The following is an 8752-nucleotide window of genomic DNA, read 5'->3' as shown; positions in this document are numbered from 1 at the left end:
AACATTAGTGCAAAATCATAAAATTAATGCATAATTGCAGATTTTTATTTACTAAGTGCAACAACTTTAATGCAAAATTATAGAATTTTGTCATTTGATTGTAGAATTGCACAATAGAACTAAAGCCAAACCTGTTGCATAATTCAAGTGCATATTTGCACAAACGCTATTAAAATCAATGTAAAACTAAAAAATTCAAGTGTAAGATTACACAAATTTAATTAAAAATCAAAGTAAAACTATAAATTTTAAGTGCAGACTTTCACAAATACAATTAAGAAACTCAGTAAAATCATCTAATATGCATAACTTAAGAAAACCAACATTGCAATTCTAAATGTGACAATCTATAAAGTTAGAACTATCTAAAAAAAACTCATATTCTTTTTGGATTAGGATTTCTACATTTAGAACGATTATGACCACTCTGATCAGATCGGCTACATTTGTAAACACGCACATCTTGAAATTGTGACTCTCGGCACTTCTTGCATGGTCTTCCTGGAGGACGAGTTGTTGTAGGTGACATAAGAAAAATATTATTCTCCTAGTCTGTTAGGGTCAGGTTGTTGACATCAGGCATGTCACGAGTTTCAATTAGGATCATACTGCTCGCATAAATCTTTTGTTGTGAACTTTTCAGATAGCACTCCTCTATATAGGTGTAGATGTTGCCATGTAATAATTTGATTGCAGCACAAGCATGTGGACATGGAATTCCAGTCATTTGCCATTCAAGACATGTACATTCTTTGCGTATTAGATTCACATATACATCAACATTTGACCCTCTAACGATAACATTATGATCTCCATATGTCACTACTTTAAGAAACTCACTTCTAGCTACATGCTCCATCAATATTTTATCAATCTTTGGTCCAACTTCATTCTTCCATTTAGTCATCTCTAACTTTGCAGTATATAACAGATTTGCAAGTTTGTCTCTTCTCCATTATTAAAGCACAATACTATGAGTCCTCTCTTTTTCTTATCCATGAATTAAATGATTCAGCTACATTGGTAGTTATGAGGTCCCATCGTCGATGAGGGAATTGAGACTTTGCCCATTTGTTAATATCTCCTTTAGTCTCTAACCAATTTGTAAGTTCTGGTGAAAATGCACGAAGTTGTTCCACAGCCTCTGTAAACTCTGTGCCAAAACGGGTATAACAAATTGCATCTAGTAGCTTTTTTGCATCTTCTTTTACTTCACAGCGTATTCCCCTCTATAACATTTTAGTTTCTGCACAAAAATTTTCTTTCACATGTCAATAACAATATGCATGTCTATCCCTGTCATATACTTGCTCCACAGCTGCAATAATTGATGGATCGGATGCCTATTAGATATTAACGTAACTGGAATTGACCCAGTTAGTTCTTTCAAATTAGATAGGAACCAAAGCCAATTCTCATTATTTTCAGCACTAACAATTGCATACGCAATTGAAAATAAGTCATTATTTACATCGCATGTAGAGGCAGCTAGAAGAGTTCCCTTGTATGGACCACTTAAGTGGCAACCATCAATAAATAATATAGGCCTTGCTCCATGAAGAAAACCTATCACACAACACCCATATGCAATAAAAAGCTTTTCAAATTGATAACCAGGAGAGCATGTCCATTCTGCAACTATTTGTGGATCAATTTCCACTAAATGATTACATATCCAAGGAATTAGCATATATGAATCTTTAGGTATGCCATTAATTTCAGCTAATGCTTTATCTTTTGCTGCCCAAGCTTGGTGATATGTTAGTGAAAATCCGTATTCTTTGAAAATGTCATTTTGTATGTCATTAGGCAACTTGTCAGGAGTTAATATCAACTTATCGACAATAATTGAAGACCCCAAATTAGACCTGAAAGAGTGAGTACTCTCCAATACATCTTGAGCTGAGTGCTTATGATTCTTGATAAAATGTCTCACCACGAGGAACAAAGTATTTTTTTCCATAGCATAAGCTGACAATTTTCATGGACAACCTTCAACCTTGCAGACACAAATTATTTCACCTGCACTATTTTTTAAGAACTTGTATGTAAACTTATGAGCAATACCATATTCAAACAATGCTTTTCTCAGCTTACTTGCATTTTAAAAAAACCGTCCTTCTTCCTTTATAAGATCATTCCACTTAGCAGAGCGATTGATAATCTGGGGTGTAGGGACAAGTTGGGTTGTACATAGAATTGGTGTCAATGGATTTTGACCATTAATATTAGCAACGACGTCGACTCCTTGAGTTGAATTACTTGATAGTGTACTAATCATAAAAAAAATTAAATTACTTTTATAACAATTCACTAATCACTAATATAATAAAATTTATAAAAAGATAACACAGTTGGAATACATACCTGTTATGAACATTGTCATCATTGTCCTCATGAGGTGTACTATCATGGTTAGTCTTTTCTACCTCCATGATGTATACATGAGTTGTATCATCATTGAATGTGATCAATTGGTTAACACTATCAGTATCAATGAGATCTATGAGTTGAGATTGGTTAAACTTGCGTGTGTAGGTAACGCGTTTAGTCTGCATATTTTCCTTGGTTCGAAGCCATATCTTACGCATTGAATTTGAACGCGTACATCCTTCTTCAATTACCTCTCCTATGATTTTTCCTCCATGATAAATAATTTTCTGGTTTGGTACAACTTCAATATTACCTCCAACGTGAAAATAACAAAAAATTTGTCAACGAACAGTAGATTCCATGTCTATGCAAAAATATAAAACAATAAATAACCAATAATGAGAATATGGATTACAAGAAAAAAGAAATACTAATATTGTCTAATTACTGCTAATTGTTGACTACTCTAAAAAACAAAATAGTAAGGCATTATAGATTCCTCGAAAGCAAGCAAGTCCTGAGGGGTAATAGAGGGCAGAGACATTAAAATCTAAAAACGAGTGTGAAAGAAACATATTATTCAATAGTAATATTTTTGCAAGGGTATACCAAATGCAGCATTAAAAAATCAACTTACCTGCCAGGAGCTAGGTGTCTATCACAAAGGTATACAAATATTTCATGCAAGAGACCAATTAGATCAGCATCAATTATTATATTTGATTCAAGGGCTAAGTCTTGAATAATTGAAGAAAGAGATCTCTCGAGACAAATTCCATAAGTTTTGAATGATTTGTTTAATGCTCATTGTTGACTACTCTATATATGATAATAGTAAGACATTAGTATACTCCCAGGTACTCCCAGGTCTTACATTTTGTGATTGGTAGCAACAAATATCTTTATGAGTTATAGATGAAGAATCAGGATTTGAGTATGATAGATAATTAAAAAACATATGTTTACAAAAAAAGAAATAAATGAGAAAATAATCTAAGGATATATTTGTCTCTTCACAAAAAATATTTGGTCCTTTTCTTTAAATATTATAAAATTAGTCATTCTAAATAATTTTAATATTAAAATTTTTTTTAATAATTAAATCTTCCTAATGATTCTTTGTAATAATTTTTTTAATAAAATAATTTTCGAGAAAAAAAATCATAAAATGTTTACACGGCTAGTAAAGAATATTTAGATGTCTAAAATTGTGTAAACATACTTCATAAGAAACGAGGTTGATAAAGTACCGTAGTACTTTATAACCCAACTTTAATAATAATAATAATAATAATAATAATGGTGAGAGAAGACAATAGGTAAGATAATACATCAAACAAAAGCACGATTAAAAACTCAGTAGAATCTTCATCGGTTTCCTCGTCTGTTTCCTGAAAAAGGATAAGGCTGTAGGGGGTGAGAACCTAACCACACGGTCTCACCAGAGGAGTTTAAGAATTGTTATAGAAGGATATACATATAATAATCAAAATTCGTTTAACAGCGGTGATCATTGCTCGTCTTATGAATCTCTTTTCTCTAACTTAATTTATTTCATTCTTAAATCCGTCCAATCTTTATTCATCAATTTACCAAACCAAAATCTTCATTTGAAATTCATGTGACTATCCGTTCAAAGCCAAAATCATCAATCACAACATCACAAGACAAAATACATATCATATTTCACCAAAAATTACCGAGACATATAACTTACACCAATCACGGCCTCCAGTCTAAACAAAATCAAATCATTGCCTCTGGCCCAATATATAATCAAATCACGGCTTCCGGACCAAACAAAACTAAATCACGGCCTCCGGCCAAAACAAAACAATCAACACTCAACCACCACAATCCGAACCATCCAGTCACAATCACAAGTAATGAAATTCAGACACAATCAAGAGCAATTACAGCAAATATGGCAATTAGCAGTTAAATAGATATATTCACATAGGCAAACTAAAGACAATAAAGTACACCCAAACAATGGAAAAAAGATGCAGTATGATGTATGCCTATCCTGCTGGCCATGAGCTCACTTGTCAGTCACAGTGCCAGAACCTGACACATCTGATAGTTAGCCCAGATATTGTCTCTCTGTTGCACATCTCTAAGAGAGAAAGTATCTCTGGACTTATCACAAGCCAAACTCGGAGGGAGAGTGTCATGTACACCTCGTAGGGTGAATACCCTATACATATCTTGCAGGGAGAGGGCCCTGCCACACCTCGTAGGGTGAGTATCTTGTACACCTTGCAGGGTGAATACCCGATACATATCTTGCAGGGAGAGTGCCCTGTCACACCTCACAACCAGGGATAGTGCTCAAGATTCAGTTGTGCCAAAAATTATGCAATTATGCATAATTCAGTTTTTCACCCCCATTTTCAAATATCAATAACTTTTGCTACAAAATTCCGTTTTCCTTCATTCTTAAACCGTTTTAAAGATCTTTCCACTAGCTTTAATTTAAGATAAATTTCATTGAATTTTAAACTCCAAGCACTAAGTTATGGCCTGTCGTAGTTGGTCAAAATCTTATTTTTACCAAATTCACCCAATTACCAAAACTCAATTCAATTCAGTTTCAAACCATTTCATAACTGTTTTCTAAACATCAACTTTCCATAAGTACCACTTCAGATTCATTCCCTCGCCATTCAAAACTCCAAACAACCAAATTCAACCCATCAAATACCTAATTAACCCAATTACATATAATCATTCTTTTTCCAACATTATCCCACCAATAGCCAATCCGACAATTAATTCATACCACCAATTCTCATTATTCCACAACATATCACTCATGATAAATACACCACTTACCATGACTTACCAAATAGGGGATATCTCACCCTATCACGGTCGTAGGTCCAAACTTTTACATCAATAATAATAGGCAATTAAACCACATCATTACAATTATGCACACATACACATACATATATCCATTTCATAATTCAAGCTACCACCCAATTAATTAATCACCACAAAAATCAAACATACTAATTTATGAGACTCACATAATCACCAAAATATAATTTTTATATCGATATCGATTTATAACAGTTCTCGATAATAAAAACGATTTTAAGAAAAACTCCTACATTGTTGACGGCGGTTCCCGACCCTTGAATTCCCTCTCCAATTGAAATCACGCCTCAACCAACAGCACCGAGCCTCCACTAAGTGCTCCACAATCAACCCAAGCATCCAACACACACCAAAATAAATCAAGTACCTAAGCCACTCCAAATCATCTAATTGCATCAATTATCCAAACATTTATGCTAGGTTTTTCACTCAAAATGGGGATAATCAAAGAGAAAGAATTTCCTTATCTTGTACCATGTGTTCATAGGTCGAAACCCCGCTAAAACTCTAGGTTAAGCTTTCCTTAAACATCAAAATCACAAAATCTCAACACCAAACTAACAAAAATACTTTTTTAGTGAAGAAATAGAAAATGAGGCAAGGATTTCGAAGTTTCTTACCACAATGTTTAGATAAAAACGAAAAGGGAGTCGAGACGAACGCGTAGCCATAAACAGGTCGTCAATCGGAGTTGCGGATTGAAAGTTATGTGGATTTTTGTGTGAGTGTGAATAGTAACATTTAGGGCATTTCCTCTCAGTTCTCTCTTCTCTTTTTCAGCTTCTCTCTCTATAAAAAACGGGTAATGTGCTGAAATATGATGAGTGAAAGACTTATAAGCCTTGGGTTTTGGGCCTTGGGCCCGATTTGTATTTTTTATCTTTTGGCCCTATCTTAGGCCAAAACCTTTAAGATAGTGCTCGAGTCTATATTCCAAATTATTTTCCTTGTTATTCATAAAACATTTTTCAAAATCTCAAAAGCTCATATTTTTAATTTTCAAAAGTTTGGAGTCTTACATCCTACCCCACTTACAAAAATTTTTGTCCTCCAAAATGAACAAAATATAAAGAACTTCGATAGAAATAATTGAAAAGATGGTGTCTTAGGCCAAAACAAGTTCAAGCTGAATAAGAGATGTAACGACTCAGTTGCATCAACTCCATCTCCTTAGCTTCGTGAACAGACTTCGAAAAGTATTTCTTAAAACTCCTCCTTGAAATCTTCCCAAAGAATCTCCCTCGTGTCTTGCCGCCACAACTTCTGCACTCCATGCCATCAATGCTCAGCCTTTCCTTCCAACATATATGTTGCGAACTCAACAAACTGTACTTCGGGTACCTGTTGCGCCCTCAACGACTTCTCTATTCTCCAAAACCAGTTGTTCGCCTCGGTTGCCACAGCATCCCCTTGAACTTGGGCGAGTTTACCTTCAAGAATGAAATCGATTACATGTTTGATATTATTAATAACAGTGCCAGTGTAGTTTCAGGTTGGTAACTGATGAGCGGATAATTTATACGCTTTTTGGCATTGTTTTTAGTATGTTTTTAGTAGAATCTAGTTACTTTTAGGGATGTTTTCATTAGTTTTTATGTTAAATTCACATTTCTGGACTTTACTATGAGTTTGTGTGTTATTCAATCTTCCCTTTTTTCTCTCATAAAATTCGAAAATTAGATTTGACTTTTTCAAAAAATTTTAAAATCTAGTGTTTTCATGAGTCAAATCAAATTTTCAATTTAAAAATCTTATCTTTTTTCAAAATCTTTTTCAAAAATCAAATCTTTTTTCATTTTTCTTAGTTATTTTTGAAAATTCCAAAAATGTTTTTCAAAAATCTTCTTTTTTATCTCATAATTTTTGAAAATAACATCATCAATTAATGTTTTGATTCAAAAATTTCAAGTTTGTTACCTGCTTGTTAAGAAAGATTCAAACTTTAAGTTCTAGAATCATATCTTGTGATTTCTTGTGAATCAAGTCATTAATTGTGATTTTAAAAATAAAATCTTTTTCAAAAACTACTTTCAATCATATCTTTTCAAAAATATCTTCTTATCTTACCTTTTTCAAAAAAGTGATTGCAAAATATCTTTTCTAACTTCCTAACTTCTTATCTTTTCAAAATTTATTTCAACTAACTAACTAACTTTTTGTTTGTTTCTTATCTTTTTCAAAACTACCTAACTAACTCTCTCTCTCTCTCTAATTTTCGAAAATATCTTCCCTCTTTTTGAAAAATTCTTTTTAATTAACTAATTATTTTAATTTTTGATTTTAATTTTCAAAAAAATTACTAACCTTTTTCAAAAACTATTTTCGAAAATCACTAACTCTTTTTCAAAAATTATTTTCGAAAATCCTCTTCCTCTCTCATCTCCTTCTATTTATTTATTCATCTACTCACACAGGGACCTCTATACTGTGGTAAAAAGGACCCCTATTATTATTATTTTTCTGTCCCTCTTTTTCATATGAGCAGGAGCAAGGATAAGAATACTCTTGTTGAAGCAGATCCAGAACCTGAAAGGACTCTGAAGAGGAAACTAAAAGCTAAATTACAACTATCCAGCAAGCACTTGTCAGTAATTTTCGAACAGGAAGAGGAGATGGCAGCCGAAAATAATAATAATGCAAGAGGATGCTTGGTGACTTTACTGCACCTAATTCCAATTTACATGGAAGAAGCATCTCCATTCCTGCCATTGGAGCAAACAACTTTGAGCTGAAACCTCAGCTAGTTTCTCTGACGCAGCAGAACTGCAAGTTTCATGGACTTCCATATGAAGATCCTTTTCAGTTCTTAACTGAATTCTTGCAGATCTGTGATACTGTTAAGACTAATGGAGTAGATCCTGAAGTCTACAGGCTCATGCTTTTTCCCTTTGCTGTAAGAGACAGAGCTAGAGTGTGGTTGGACTCTCAACCCAAAGACAGCCTGAAAGCCTCAAGAAGGCTTTAATAATGGTGGAAGAATCAGGTTTAGCAATAGCAAGCCTTTTCCATCATCCACTCAGCAACAGACAGAGAACTCTGAACAAAATACTTCTAATTTAGCAAACTTAATCTCTGATCTATCTAAGGCCACTGTGAGTTTCATGAATGAAACAAGGTCTTCCATTAGAAATTTGGAAGCACAAGTAGGCCAGCTGGGTAAAAGGATCACTGAAATCCCTCCTAGTACTCTCCCAAGCAATACAGAAGAGAATCCAAAAGGAGAGTGCAAGGCCATTGATATTACCAAAATGGCCGAACCCAAAGAGGGAGAGGAGGACGTGAATCCCAAGGAGGAAGACCTCCTGGGACGTCCAGTGATCAATAAGGAGCTTCCCTCTGAGGAACCTAAGGAATCTGAGACTCATCTAGAGACCATAGAGATTCCATTGAACCTCCTTATGCCATTCATGAGCTCTGATGAGTGTTCCTCTTCTGAAGAGAATGAGGATGTTACTGAAGAGCAAGCAACCAAGTTTCTTGGTGCAATCATGAAGCT

General features: G+C 34.0%; 1 long non-coding RNA gene across 1 annotated transcript in view; it reads left to right on the top strand.

Annotated features, from left to right (window-relative positions):
* Positions 391–8752, top strand: part of LOC110267935 — a 20376-nt gene continuing 12014 nt past the window's right edge. The window contains exon 1 of the long non-coding RNA XR_002355916.1: positions 391–471. This is a non-coding gene — a long non-coding RNA (uncharacterized LOC110267935). The remainder of the gene's footprint in view (positions 472–8752) is intronic.

The sequence above is a fragment of the Arachis ipaensis genome, chromosome B02 (assembly GCF_000816755.2).
Source record: "Arachis ipaensis cultivar K30076 chromosome B02, Araip1.1, whole genome shotgun sequence".
NCBI classification, from domain to species: Eukaryota; Viridiplantae; Streptophyta; class Magnoliopsida; order Fabales; family Fabaceae; genus Arachis; species Arachis ipaensis.
Note: the sequence above shows the minus strand (reverse complement) of the source record. Positions and strands in the feature narration are given on the sequence as shown.